Source organism: Parasteatoda tepidariorum, chromosome 2, assembly GCF_982258835.1.
Source record: "Parasteatoda tepidariorum strain Cologne lab strain chromosome 2, Ptep-v5.0, whole genome shotgun sequence".
Taxonomy (NCBI): domain Eukaryota; kingdom Metazoa; phylum Arthropoda; class Arachnida; order Araneae; family Theridiidae; genus Parasteatoda; species Parasteatoda tepidariorum.
Genome location: NC_141756.1, coordinates 108,902,051 through 108,916,050, shown reverse-complemented (window position 1 = coordinate 108,916,050; position 14,000 = coordinate 108,902,051). Strand labels below are relative to the sequence as shown.

Sequence of the window (14,000 nt, the reverse complement as noted above, 5' to 3'; positions counted from 1 at the left end):
TGATTTCGATGAAGGGACAAATGCGTAGAGGTGAAATTTCAACGCGTAGTTTATTGATCAGGAATCAGTTAAAGCATGTTTTGACCATAACTTTTTTATTTGATAATTTTGCAAAATTCAAGATTTAGTTTCTATGCTATAAAATAGCTAAAGTTTTCCTTACTTTTGTTGGATGAGATTACGTTACTTTTTGGTGCTAACGTGTGTTAACGAATTTGTACAATGCGCTGACATTTGGAGGCAAAATTCTAGCTTGCGATTTTTAGAACATAAGTTAGCTATAACTTGTTTTGCTTAGCTGACAAACTTAGGTTATCGTAGACTTGTCATAAAAGTGCTCATGTAATCTAATTCTTACAGTATTTGTTTTCAAACATATAAATTATACCAGTAGACGAATATTTATTATGCAAATCAACGGTACTAAATTTATTAATCATTTTTTTAATTTAAAATCCTTTTGAAATAATAATTACTTCATATGAAATCTAATTGTTTCCCATACATTTTACAAAATAGATTGTTTTTATGATGAGATTAAGTTACTAAATAGAATTGATCGGTATTTTGTAAGACCGATAGTTTTATTAAGAATTTCAACTTCATGCTACATAAATTTTTATCTTTTTACAAATATAACGAAAACTTCTAAATTTATTTTTTCTGACAAAGAGAGAGGAAGATAACGAGCAATGCTTATGGAAGATATAAAATTTCCCCTCATTTTTACAGACTAACGACTTACTGCAATGAGCTAATGTTATACACTTGCCGCCGGGCTGACCATTGGAGGTTTTCGTGGTTTTCTTCTCCATGTAACGCAAATGTTGGCTAATTCCATCAAAATTTTCTTCACTAAGACTAATTTGTCCCAATGCTTGATCGGATATTGTAGCTGAGACTGGTAGTGAATTCAATGTTCAACGCCGGGCTTTAATATAAATTGAGCTAATGTTTAAAGGTAAAATATTAACTAATGCTTTATAGGTCAAAGGTTATCTAAAACTTATTTTGACAAGAACCATTTTGTCACTTATCGTGGGCTGACGTTTGACGATAAAATACAAATTTGTTATTTTATGTTTAAGTGGTATAGGTTCTTGTCTAGTTTATAGGTTTTGTGATTTTTTTTGGCGAAAAAGAATAGCTAAAGCACTGTTCCCTATTATATATTATACCACTAAACCAAATATTCGATTTGTACATTGGACACCGAAAACTATCCTAACAATTTTATCCTTCTTAGAAAAATATATATATAGTTGATTCTGTATATTGCGTGATTGCCATTATTTAAAAATTGATTGTGATTTAAATGCCTTACGAAGGCGTTGCTCGTTTCCCGCATGCTACTTGTCATAAAAAAGAAAGTGAATCACAAATCTACATCCCTCTTATGTCATAAAGTTTGAAAGGTCCCTATGAAGCCGGGGATGAGTCAGGGGATAGAGCGTTCGCCTTTCAGTGAGATGAACCGGGGTTCGATCCCGGCGATGACTGGTCGATACGAATTCCGCATCCCGCTTGCACCAACCACTGTGCTGACGTGATATATCCTCAGTGGTAGACAGATCGTGGGTTAGATTCCCCTTGCCGTCTGGCTAACCGTGGGAGGTTCTCGTGTTCTTCCTCTCCATATAACGCAAATGGAGGTTTGTTCCATCAGAGTCTTCCAACAAGGCAAATTTCTCCCAATACTTGATATAGGAGTTTCCTTGTCTTCTGGATTGGGTTCGAAATTACGAGGCTATGGAATTGAATATTTGTATTCGTAAACCCAAAAATTGAGTCGGCTGTTCAACGACGGTTATAAAATAAAATATAAAATAGAAAGATTTCTATAGTGTTGCATAAATATTTATATAATTTTAACCAATGTGTCCTGTTTTTTCAGGTTTTGGACACTCTATGGTATACAAATCCATCCAAGAGTCGATGTCTTAGATTATTAAAAGTAAGTTCATGCAAAATATAATCTTCATGTTCTTATTAACCGGCATTTACATAAGTTTTCAAAAAAATAAATAAAAAGAATACGCTATAAAGATATATATTAATAGCGAACATAATTTCGTATACATAAAAGAAATTACATTTAAGACTTGCCACATATCTGGAAAGACAACATATATTGACGACATAAAAAAACTGTTTTTTTAGTCAAGAAAATGTATGAGGCTTTCTAATTATGTTAAATTATGATATAAGCTGATAGGATATAATTTTGCGGAGGGGAGGATATAATTATGATATAATTATGATAAATTATGATATAAATTATGATATAATTATGATATAAGCAGATTAAAATAATTATTTTTTCTGCTGAAAGCATTTAATATCTTGACGTAGACTTAAGAAAAATAGGTTAAAAAACTTTAATCAATGAATTATAAATAACAATTGTAACTTTAGCGTCGTGATAGGGAAATAAGGTTTTCTAATAATGATAATAAAACCATTTCGTGATTCATCCCCTGTAGTATTAAATAATTTAAGTTTTATTGAAATGTCTCGATAAAAAATGGTTCATTCTCGAATTAAAATAAAGCTGTTTCTAAATAAATTGCAATGTAGCGAATAATAAAATTAATTGAACTTAATACTATCATAATTGTCCTAAAATGCGATAAAAAATAAAGATAAAATCTTGTTTATAAATAAGCAGAAGTCATTTTGTCGTATCTTCGAATATGGGTTAATTTTGCGTGAAAAATAATCAATGAATTTCGGATGCAAATGTCTTACTACATTGTCTAAATAATAAATGATGCGTAATCAAAGTATGAAGTTAAGCGTACAATTAAATAAAGAATAAAATTTAATATTAAGAGCTAAATAAAAATTGCATACAATAAATGCATAAAACATAAAGTAAAGCGAAAATATAATGTGTAAAATATTTAATGAAGTAAAAAGAAAGCTTAATATGAAGTAATACTTAATACATTGAGTAGCAATTGTAACAGAGAATAAAGAATAGTAAAGTTTGAAGTATCAGGGAAATTTAAAGCGTAATATATGAAGTATTAGATAAAGTGTTACGTAAAGAGTGAGATATAAAGTGAAGCAAAAAATAAATTTAAAAAAGAGTCACGCGTAAGTAACTAATATGAAAGTAAAAAGGGGATGGTAAAAATCTGAAAGAATAAAAAGGGAAATATAGAAAAAAAAGTAAAGCATAGTAGAAAGTATATCGTAAAGTAATGTGTAAAACATAAAGAAACTCGTAAAACGAATAAAGTGTAAACTCAAGTAAAGCGCGTAATATATAGTAAAAGTGTAAAATAACGCGTTAAATATAAAATAAAATAGAGAATAATATAAAGCAGAAGATATTAAAAAAACTGCAATGTGTAAAAAATTAAATAAAGTAAATATTGAACTATTAAGCAAAGCGTAAGGTAGAAAGTATATTATATTTTTGAAATATAATAAAAAGGAAAGTGTAAAGTAAAGAAGACACTAAAATATAATATAGTAAAAAGTACAGCTTAGTTTAAAACAAAGTATTAAGTAAAACAAAATGTGGTATATAAATTAAATCATAAAATGTAAAGTAAAGAAAACAGCTAGTAAAGTAAAGCGTAAAGTAAAAAGCGGAAAGTATAATTTGAAAATTGTGTACACTAAAATGTAAGCGTAGAGTTAAATGTAAAGTAAGATGCGTGTCAGGTAGAAAGTATAGAAGAGTGTCAGGTAGAAAGTTAACGATAGAGTATAAATTATAGTGTAAATTAAAGTATAATGAAAGACTAAGTTTTGTCTAGTCTAGTCTAATTTTGACTGAAACTAATGTAAGACCAAGATTAAACCAAGTTTAAAATTACGTGTAAAATATAAAGTTAAAGAGTAAAATATAAAGAGAAAAGTAAAGTAAACTAAAGCAGAAGGTCAAATAAAACGTGAAGTATAATTTACAGCTTAAGATATAAAGTGAAGCGTAAAATTAAGTGAAGTGTAAAATGTAAAGTAAAACGAGAAATATAAACTATAATGTAAAGTATAAAGTCAAGTGCAAAATTTAGCTTAAAGTCTGAAGAGTAATGTGAAACATATGAAAATATAAAACCGTATATAAAAGTTCAGTAATAAGTAAAGAGATTGAAGAAAATATTAAGTAAACTGAATGAGTTAAAATAAATTAAAATGTTATTGAATTGTCTTAAACCTGTAATGTTTGGCTTCATGGAAATTTTTTGTAAGTATGTGAAGGAATCGGTCATTTTTTTTCTCATCGTAGAGAGTCGATGTTATTGGAATAATAAAGAAGTCATTGAAATATGAGAGAATAATTCACTGCAGCATTCTCGTTTTTTATATTTTAATAAAGATCAAACTGAGAAAACAAACGATAATGTATTGTTTAGTTTAATGAATAATTGAGTAGATAAAAATTAGAATTTCTAAAGCTGAAATGTTCTTTCCTTTGTATGTTTGACACCTTTTTCAAATAATAAGGTTAAGAAATAGTGCGGAAACTACTTAAAAATTATCAAGGGGGGAAATATAGAAAGAAATTATTACAATATTAACTTTTTTACATAAAAATTTTTGACTTGATATTTTTCATTGTTAGTGTCACTGAAAATAAGCAAATCACATCCTATGCTTAAGTGAGAAAGAAACAAAGCACTATCTTGCTCTAATTTTAGCTCTTCCTAAAGTAATCAAATTTTAGAATTCAAAAAAACGAGGTAACTATTCAAAAAATACAATTAGTAGATATTTCAATTCGTTTTATAAAAGTTTATAAATAGTATTCATTATTTCTGTTTTTCTGTTAAAATTCCGAAACACATAATTAATGTTAAATTTCCGAAACACATAACAGCAATTATTGTCCAATTTTTTTCTTTTTTCAAACTTCTTTTTATAATTTGAAGATATTTCAACTGATATTTTTTAGGAAAAATTTAGAAGATAGTGATTTAAATGACGTAAGCATGACTCATAAACTTGTCTGATAAAATTAGTAAATCACAAACCCACCATCCCCTTTATGTCCTTACGAAGCAATAAAAATATTCCTATAATGTTGCATAAGTGTTTATGTAATAATAATCAATATGTGATATTTTTTCAGCTTTTGAAAACTTCATGAAAGACAAATTCAACCAAGACTTGACGTCTTAGCTTTTTAAAGGTAAGCAATATAAGAGATGAACTTAATAATTTTCACGTTCATACTATCCAGCATTGATATAAATTTTCAAGCAAACAAAAAGAGAATGCAATAAAAAGAAAGTAGAAAATATAAGCTCACCGGACAAAAAATTAGTCACCCAAGTGCCAATCACCGCCATGAATCTTTAGGTTTCGTTAGACGACGCAGTGGTCAAATAATGTGCTCAACTGCTTCAACGCGATTAAAGTCAAGTAGCTATCAGCGAGATATTTTTTCTGAAGCTGAAATTATGTGTAAATATAGGTAAGTGTAAGGATGTAATAGAGTGGCAAAACGGAACAATTGTGTTTGGCCATGCCCATGGTCATAAAGTGAATTAAGTGGCTGGATTTTTTGGTTTTTCAATTCTGTTTCAATTCAGTGTGGTTTCTAATGTGTCTACAAGCAGTGGCGTAATACATGCGGTCACGAAAAAGATCCTGCATGAAAGGGATCAGAGACGTGTTTCGTGACTTCTCAATCAAAATCACTTCCAAACCCAACAGAAATTGCTTCAGTAAGTAAATGAAGGTCCATTCCAAACTGTCAGTCCAAGTGTGAGAAAATATTGCGACGGGAGCTGCATGCTTAGAACATTTGGAGTCGAACCTCTTGTAAAAGGCCATTGTTCGCAAAGGCACTTGCTGACTGGCCGAATGAATTGTAGTATGACGAATCACGTTTTTGCCTTTATTCAAAATACTTAACGTGTCTTAACGATCAGTCCATCGCGTCCCGTAGTGGACTGATCGTTAAGACAAGGTTCCCAGCAGATCACCGAAGTCAAGCATCACTGGCTACGGTCAGTGTGCGGGTGGGTGACCACTTGGATCAGTCTGCGTAGGGACCGAGGGTGTACGGTATTGGTCCTCGTTAAACTGTGCTACCGTAAAGAACTCGACTTCGCGCGCAGGTCGTCGGGCTACTGAAGCGGGGGTGCCATCCCCTCCGCAGTGGATCAAAATTGTGATGGCATGTCTTCGGATCATCCTCCGGGATGTTTCCCAGATCGTCGCCAATAGCCCATTGTGCAGCTCTAGTGCGACGTAAATTAACAACAACAACAACATCAAAATACGCATGTCATCGAGTGCAACAGAGAGCGGATGAAGCATTATATCCTGACTGTGCACAAGGTCAGTTTCAAGCAGAAGGTGAGTCTGTCATGTTTTGGGGGAGTTTTTCTTATTATGGATGGGGCTCCCTCACTAAGGAGGCCTCTAACACGAGCCAGCATGTTTGAGTATTCTGGATAATCAGATGATGCCTTTCAGTCAACATCTTTATGAAAAGAGTGTGCCGACATCCCTATTTTTCAAGATGACAACAGCAAAGTTCATAGGGCTGGAAGAATATGTGACTGATTTTATGAACGAACACTCAGACACTCAAATGCATCTCGTATGGCATGCAAAGTTACCCCAGTTCAACCCCATTGAAAATTTGTGGGACATGTTGGAACAACAGGTAAAACGCCGAAATCAGCATCCTCGCAATTTGATTACTTGGCAATTAGGCTCGCAATTTGGTTTGGTGTTACATGCTATAAAATGATGTTTTTCATGATTTCACTAAGGTTGACTAATTTTTTGTCCGGTGTGATTAGCTTCGTATACTGAAAAGAAATTGCACTAAGAATTAAAACATTTTCAACAATAAGACAGCAAGTTCTTCGGAATTAAAACAAAAAACAGTAGTTTCGTCCAGAAAATATTTGAGGCCTTCTAAACGTGATAAGGCCATTTTTGAAAACATGGACTCCCTTTGTGGAAAAAAAATCACGATATAAGTAAATAAAAACAATTAATTTGTCTGATGAAAGCATTTAAAATCTTAACGAAAGTTGAGTAATATATAAAAGCAGCACGCAAAATACAATAAATGGTAAAATTAAACTTAACATTTTATGCGAAAGAAAAATAAATGCATGAAGAAAGCGAAAAAATAACTCAAAAGAAAAATAAGGCAGATAATGTATTAATTAAGTTAAAAAAAAAACAAATATAGCGGGAAAAATAATGCATAAAAATATAAAGTAGATATTGTGCTAATTAAGTAAAAAAAAACAAATATAGCGGGAAATATAATGCATAAAAAAATTAACGTGAAAATAAAACGCTTAAGAAAAGGAGAAGCGTAAATATAGGGCGTAATAAAAATAAAAACGTAAAATGTACGGTAAAGGATAGCGATATAAATAAAAGCAATGCGTAAAATTAAATATAAGAAAAGGAAACAAAAGTATAACATAAAGAAAAAAAAACGTAAATTATAATAAGGAGTAAATTTAGTATTAAATAATCGTAGAAACGAGTAAATATGGCGCATGAAAAAACGAAGAAATAAAATCAGCGCATAAAAATGTCAGCCATGTACAAGAAGAAAAAACGCTTCGAGTATAGTATAAAAGCTATGTCCAAAATACAATAAAATGTAAAATTAAGCATAACTTTTTATGCGCAAGAAAAATAAATGCGTGAAGTCAGGCGAAAAAATAAAATATAAAGTAAATATTGTGTTAATTAAATAAAGAGGAACAAATATAGCGGGAAAAATAATGCATAAAAAAGTAAACGTGAAAATAAAACGCTTTAGAAAAGGAGAAGCGTAAATATAGGGCGTAAAAACGTAAAATGTACGGCAAAGGATAGCGATATAAATAAAAGCAATGCGTAAAATTAATTATAAGAAAAGGAAACAAAAGTATAACATAAAAAAAAAAAACGTAAATTATAATAAGGAGTAAATTTAGTATTAAATAAACGTAGAAACGAGTAAATGTGGCGCTTAAAAACACGAAGAAATAAAATCAGCGCATAAAAATGTCAGCCATGTACAAGAAGAACAAACGCTTCGAGTATAGTATAAAAGCTACGCCCAAAATACAATAAATGCGTGAAGACAGGCGAAAAAATAACTCATAAAAAAATAAAATATAAAGTAGATATTGTGTTAATTAAATAAATAAAAAAAAACAAATAAAGCGGAAAAAATAATGCATAAAAATGTAAACGTGAAAATAAAACGCTTAAGAAAAGGAGAAGCGTAAATATAGGGCGTAAAAAAATAAAAACGTAAAATGTACGGTAAAGGATAGCGATATAAATAAAAGCAATGCGCAAAATAAAATATAAGAAAAGGAAACAAAAGTATAACATAAAGAGAAAAAAAACGTAAATTATAATAAGGAGTAAATTTAGTATTAAATAAACGTAGAAACGAGTAAATGTGGCGCATAAAAAAACGAAGAAATAAAATCAGCGCATAAAAATGTCAGCCATGTACAAGAAGAAAAAACGCTTCGAGTATAGTATAAAAGCTATGTCCAAAATACAATAAAATGTAAAATTAAGCATAACTTTTTATGCGCAAGAAAAATAAATGCGTGAAGTTAGGCGAAAAAATAACTCATAAAAAATAAAATATAAAGTAAATATTGTGTTAATTAAATAAAAAGGAACAAATATAGCGGGAAAAATAATGCATAAAAAAGTAAACGTGAAAATAAAACGCTTTAGAAAAGGAGAAGCGTAAATATAGGGCGTAAAAACGTAAAATGTACGGTAAAGGATAGCGATATAAATAAAAGCAATGCGTAAAATTAAATATAAGAAAAGGAAACAAAAGTATAACATAAAGAAAAAAAACGCAAATTATAATGAGTAAATTTAGTATTAAATAAACGTAGAAACGAGTAAATGTGGCGCATAAAAAAACGAAGAAATAAAATCAGCGCATAAAAATGTCAGCCATGTACAAGAAGAAAAAACGCTTCGAGTATAGTATAAAAGCTATGTCCAAAATACAATAAAATGTAAAATTAAGCATAACTTTTTATGCGCAAGAAAAATAAATGCGTGAAGTTAGGCGAAAAAATAACTCATAAAAAAATAAAATATAAAGTAAATATTGTGTTAATTAAATAAAAAGGAACAAATATAGCGGGGAAAATAATGCATAAAAAAGTAAACGTGAAAATAAAACGCTTTAGAAAAGGAGAAGCGTAAATATAGGGCGTAAAAACGTAAAATGTACGGTAAAGGATAGCGATATAAATAAAAGCAATGCGTAAAATTAATTATAAGAAAAGGAAACAAAAGTATAACATAAAGAAAAAAAAACGTAAATTATAATAAGGAGAAAATTTAGTATTAAATAAACGTAGAAACGAGTAAATGTGGCGCATAAAAAAACGAAGAAATTTAATAAAAGTATAAATGTGGCGCATTAAAGTAAAAGCCATCCAGAAGTTATAGCAATGCGTAAAAGTAAAGTATCAAAAAACAAACCGCTTTAAGTAAAGAAAAAAAAAACAATGTGTAAAGTACAATAAATTTTAAAAGTTAAACTTAACTTTTTGTGTATAAAATAAAATAAATGCGTGAGGAAAGGCGAAAAAATAACGCTTAAGAAAAATTATATATGAAGTAGATAGTGTGTTAATTAAGTAAAAAACAAATTTTACGAGTAAAAATAGTGCATAAAAAAGTAACGTTTAAGAAGATCAGAAGCGTAAATGTTAGCTTCTAAAGACCCGTAAAATGTACAGTAAAGTATAGCGTAAATGAATAAAAGTACTGCGCAAGAAAAGTAATCAAAAGCAATGCATTTAGAAAAGAAAGCGTAAATTTATTATTAGAATAAACGCCGAAACGAATAAATGTAGGCCCTAAAGTAACACATAAGAAAAGTAAAAGTCATGTAGAAGCAAAAAAAAACATACGTTTTAAGTAATGTATCAAAGCGACGTGCAAAATACAATTAATTGTAAAAGCTAAACAAAACGTTTTATGCGCAAGAAAAATAAATACGTAAGGAAAGACCAAAAATTAACGCATAAGAAAATTAAAAATAGCTCATAAGAAAAGAAAATATAAAGCAGATAGTGTGTAAATTAAGTAAAAAAAAAAACAAATTTAACGTATAAACATAATTCATAGAAAGTAAGCGTGAAAAATTAGCGCTTAAGAAAAGGAGAAACTTAAATCTAGTGCATAAAGGAGAAAAAAAAACATAAAATGTACAGTAAAGGATTGCGTAAACTAGTAAAGCAATGTTTCAAAGTATTGCATAAGAAAATGAAACAAAAGTAATTCACGAAGTAAAAAAACTTAAAATATAATAATGCGTAAATTTTATAATAGAATAAACGTAGAAACGAATAAATGCAGTGCTCAAAAGTAACACGTAATAAAAGCAAATAAGTTAAAAACAATTCGTACAAAAGTAAAAATCATGTATAATGCTCGCAGAGTTTAGTGCGTTGTGGAAAATGCCCAGCAAGCATAATGAAAAAGTCATCTTTTAACTAATCATAAATTTTATTAAGCAAGAAAAACCATAACTTAACTTAAACATCATAAAGGAGAAACAATCCTCTCCATAACATGAGGTAACGAATTCAATAACATACAGTCATGAAAATTAAAAGAAACAAAACTCCAAATCCAATCTTGATTTGTTATATATATATATACAAAGTAACACTTGCATAATGAGGGTACTTACACACTCAAAATTAATACTATGCAAATTCTGTCTTTAAACTATTTTTAAATGTTCGAACTCCCTCCTTCAGAGGTTTTTCGAACTCGTGATCTCTGACTCTTACTCGAACCTTGTTCATTGAAATCCATAGTCTTACATATAAGAAGAAGAAAAAACGTTTTAAGTTAATTATAAAAGCAACGTGCTAACTACACTAAAGTGTAAAAGTTAAACATAACTTTTTGGGTGTGAAAAATAAATGCGTGAGGAAAGGCGAAAAAATAAAACATAAGAAAAATAAAATATAATGTTGATAGTGTTTAAAAATTAAATTAAAAAAAATGGACAAAAAGTAACACTTAGGACGAGAAGTGTAAATATGCGTCATAAAGGAAAAAAATTCTAGTAAAATGTAGAGTAAAGGATAGCGCAAATAATTAAAAGCAACACGTAAAAGTAATGAGAAAAGAAAACAATAATAATGCATAAAGAAAAAAACGCGTAAAATGAATTAACTCTTAAATTTAAAAGTAACTTAGAAGAAAAGTAAATGTTACGAATTTAATAAAAAATTAATTCGTATTAAATCATAACGCGTAAAAGTACGAGACACGTAAGGAAAGTAAATGCGTAACTATAAAGAAGAGTAACGCGCAAAATATAAAGTGTGGAGAAAAGAATGAAAAGGAGCAACGCTTAAAATTAAGGCATAATAAAGTAAAGAAAGTCAAGGCGTAAATGCAACTCTAAATAAAAAGAAACACATAAGATAAAATGCATACATAGATCTTGTAAAATAAGGCATAAAAATTAACGCTTGAAGAAGTATACGCGTATAAATAACACATAAAAAAAGTAAATTTAAACTTAAGAAAAGTCATGTGAAAGTATTTAATGTCTAAATGTAACGCATAAAGAAAAGTAATTCATAAAATTAAATAACACTTAAAGTAATGCGGAAGGAAAGTAAAAAATAATGCAGAAAAAACGTAACGCATGAAAAAAAAAGAATTCACAAAATTTTATAACATGCAACAAAGTTAAGTAATAACGTTTAAAAGTCGCGTAACAATGAAATGTATAATGTGTAAAAATAACTCATTCGCATAGAGAAAAGCAACGCGTAAAAAATCGTATATGAGAAATCGCATAAAAGTAATTCATAAAGAAACATATCTCGTAAATTATAATGCATATTATAAGAAAAAAGTACCAAATAAAGAAAAATAATCCGTAAAATTAGATAACGCGTGAAAGCAAAGCGTAAAGAAATGAAAAGCTTAAAGAAATTGGAAAACTGAAAAGTTACGCATAAAAAATAAACAAGAAAAAAACTCATCGAAAAGTAAGAGTGTAAATGTAACGTATAAAATAAAAGAGAGGAAAAAATGTACAGTAAATGGTGATTAAAATAAGAAAAGTTAAGATAAGTAAGGAGTAAAAATTATAAGAGAAAGTAAAGTATTAAGAGAATTAGAGCCTAAAATATAAGGGGGACTGGAAAGTAACGTAGTTTTGGTGCATTTGATATTTATAATCAAGATTTTCTTTTTAATCAATAAAGTATTCACCCTCGTTAGCAACAAGCTTTCAATGTCGGATCGAAATGAAACGGATTGCTTTTTAAGACTAACGAATATTTAATGCCCCGAAACACTACTTTCCGGTCCGCCTAATATAAGGAATGTAACGAGTAAAAGTGACGTCTGAAAAATGAAAACGCATTGAAGTCAAGCATAAATGAAAGTGAAGCGTGAAACGAAGCAAATCTCGAAATTAAAAGTAATGTGCAAGAACAATAAAATAAGGAAACTCGTTAAAGTTACAAATATCAAAAGGAAAAAAAATAACGCATTATATAATTAAAAGTAACTCATTAGAAAAACAAAAGTAACTCTTAAGGTAAGTAAGGTGAACGAAAAAGTAATACATAAAAGTCAATAGCGCATGAAAGTAAGTGTAGTGCGTTATAGTAATGCATAAGAAAATCATACTCTAATAGTAACACAGAAGAAAAATTAAAAAAGTAAACGCGAAAAATATAAAACTTAAAAGTAGAGATTAACTAGGTACCGCTAAATGAAAAGTAACAAGTAAAATATAGAGCAAAGGATTAAATGTTAGGTTTAAAAACATGAAAATGCAACGCATAAGGAAAAAATATATCTAATTAAATTTGGTGAATAATTAGTTAAACAAACAAAAATCGTTAGATCTTTGAACAAGCGTAATAATGCTCTTCACTACATTCAGTCGGACAAAAAATAATAATAATAAAGTACGAATTTACATCTCTTTAATAAGAATTGTTTTAGTTTTAAAAAAAAAACATTTCGAACTGATAGTTTAACAGTAAAATTTGTAAGAGCATGTTATAAAGAGGTTAAATAGTGCACTTTTCATTACAGGATCTTAAAAGATATCGATTTGTAGAAGTGATTGTTAAAATCGATAAGTCGCAGAACTATTTGGAAGATTATAGTACATTATGATTCAGCTTATACCATCCTCGTCGTGTTCGTTACAGTCTCCATCGTACTTTAAATTGGCTCCTATGCAAGTATTCCTATTTATGCAAGAACAATTTAAGATCTTCGAGAAACTGAAAGGATTTCCAAGTGTTACGATGGCGAACAATTCAAGTCACTGGACAGATTTGAGCGAGTAAGTTTCGTTGAAAGAAGACTATTTTTGATGAAGTAATCGCATATCTTTCGTGTATACATAAAAAGGACTGAAATATGTTAAGTCTGCTAAGTTATCTTATTTAAATGTAAATTTATTTTTCAAATATTTTACAGCTGATTCTTGCAAATGTAATTAAAATGTATGGCGTCTGTGTATCTTTCTTTACCCCCAAAAGCATGAAATAAGGTTCTAAAAATAAGAGTAAAACGCAAATGTTATATTCTTGAAACTAAAATACAATTGAAAATTCATATCGTAAACTTTTAACTGAATCTTAACTTTTTCGAAATCTCAGTTAATTGCTTTATAAAGTAAAATTTACATAATTTTTGTAAGATAGAATTCAATTGAATTACACTTTCTCATTTTGTTGCTTTATTACAAGTAAACATGCTTAGTTAGATAAGAGATGAAAATATTTACCCCGTCCTGCCCCAATTCAGGGTATACGGGTAACTACTAATTAAAACCAAGTAAAGAACATAAAGTGCATAAAATACAAAAGTCATATGACAACAGCTCGTAAACTTTGCGGGCGAACAAAATTAGCCATCTACAATTAGTCAAAATATTATATCTTTAAGAAAACATGGCAAATATATCTGGCATGTATGTCATGAATATTCCAGTTCAACAGATCCTAAAGTATGGATTAAAA

The 14,000-nt window shown here is 29.2% G+C and overlaps 1 long non-coding RNA gene across 5 annotated transcripts in view; it reads left to right on the top strand.

The window, feature by feature from the left end:
- LOC147816027 (uncharacterized) overlaps positions 1-13,469 on the top strand; it is a 50,352-nt gene extending 36,883 nt beyond the window's left edge. For 3 of the 5 annotated variants that reach the window (XR_015431593.1, XR_015431592.1, XR_015431591.1), the window contains 3 exons: positions 1,895-1,954; positions 5,087-5,146; positions 13,063-13,469. This is a non-coding gene — a long non-coding RNA (uncharacterized LOC147816027). Of the gene's footprint in view, positions 1-1,894; positions 1,955-5,086; positions 5,147-6,214; positions 6,635-13,062 lie in introns of those variants that run through there. The other 2 variants (XR_015431590.1, XR_015431589.1) reach the window with 2 other exon arrangements.
- The last annotated feature ends 531 nt before the right edge of the window (positions 13,470-14,000 follow it).